The sequence below is a fragment of the Antennarius striatus genome, chromosome 3, assembly GCF_040054535.1.
Source record: "Antennarius striatus isolate MH-2024 chromosome 3, ASM4005453v1, whole genome shotgun sequence".
In the NCBI taxonomy this organism is placed as follows: domain Eukaryota; kingdom Metazoa; phylum Chordata; class Actinopteri; order Lophiiformes; family Antennariidae; genus Antennarius; species Antennarius striatus.
Genome location: NC_090778.1, coordinates 21848697 through 21850408, shown reverse-complemented (window position 1 = coordinate 21850408; position 1712 = coordinate 21848697).

The window sequence follows — 1712 nt, the reverse complement described above, 5'->3', positions numbered from 1 at the left end:
GTGTGTGTGTGTGTGTGTGTGTGTGTGTGTGTGTGTGTGTGTGTGTTTAAAAGAGGAGAAAGAGACAGAGAGGAGGAGGCTCCATCGGAGGTGGTTCTCAGTCTGGGGCCCCCAGAGGCTTGGTCCTCAGAGAAAAGCTGGCTTATTGAGGAGGAGAGCGATGGGGGTGTTGTTGTTTATCTTGACATGCTCTGCTCAGTCTTTAACGCTTGCATCACAATTAAGATGCTGCGGCTCATAAGCTATGTGAACAAAATTGTGCAGCACAGGCACACAGGTGATGGGCGCCGAAGTCGAGACAGCAGAACCTGTCCTGCAGATAAAACCTCATGTCCAAGAAAGCCTCAGACAATGCAGTGTGTGTCTGCGTGTGTGTGTGTGTGTGTGTGTGTGTGTGTGTACGCGCGCACGCACGTGTGTGTTTTAATGTTATGTGCTAAAATGAGTCTCATGTTCTAAACTAAAGCAATCTCAACCAGCTGGAGTGACTTTCGTCTTCATTTATTTTATTTGGAGCACAAAATATAATGACACCTTGAGATATACAAATCACATCTGCACCATTATTTGTACCGTTTCAAAGAAAAAACAAAACAAAAAACCCCATAATATAAAATTGCTAATATTTTTTAAATAAATAAAATTAAACAAATCCTAAAATCAAATTTGCAAGTATTGTCTTACTCTCTGTGTTGTTTTCGTATCCTGAGAATGAAGTTTGTGTTCCGGTGACAAAAATCAGTGAGTGAGAACAGCTTGATATGGATAAATGAACATCTAATTCGCCCCGTTCTTTCCTACTGAGCAGTTTGTGCTTTCATTTACTGTACTGCATAGTGATTAGAGACCTGGGTTGAGGCATTTTAAATGAAACTGTAAAATCTATGAGTTATAGCCATATAAAGTCAAATTTGCAATGTCAAAATAAGTAATATCAGGGCAATCATGTGACAAAGCATGTATTATAAGTGAAATGGAAAAAGATAAGGCTAACTAACACTTTTCCTTTATGCAATGACAAGAAATTTTATCAGATCGCTGTACGAGAGACTGAAAACTTGTTTTACTCCAAAAGGTGTGTTAGAGTCGATTCTCCTGAACAGAAGATCCATTCCCTGTAAATGTTTAGTACACAAATAACCAAGGGTTGCAATAAGTTCATTTCAGTGACAACTGGAAAAAGACCACTTCATAAAAACACGTTTATATTATTCCCTAGGCTAACTATAATAAGTTAAATTGCTTGTTCTTAAATAAATCAATATATGAATTCCTTTAGTAATAACCCTTGAGACAAAGAGTTCTCCTTTGTAAAACCGTTAAGATCAGAACAAAAAATAAAGGTTCTATTTTCTGGAATGTAAATTGTCTTCAAAAAGTCTACCACAGAGAAAGCTCTTGCTAATTCACAAACAGTGTACACACATGCCATTTAAGGTGTTCACACACATAGACAAACAGCACCCTGCTTCTTAGAGCTGCGCTTCATATCGGAGTTCGTTACCAATGAACATTCAGTGCTCTCACAAATACGTCCCGTGTGCATCGCTGGCTAAGGGTCGCACAGCTCGTGGAAGAACCAGATGCTGCGTGTGACAGGAGGCCGGACGTAAGTACAGGTGCTTTTGAAGCTTGGGCTTAAATTAGGACAAGTTTTTCTTTTGTTATCTTTCAAAATGCAGATGCTCCAAATCAGACACAGCGTTACATGG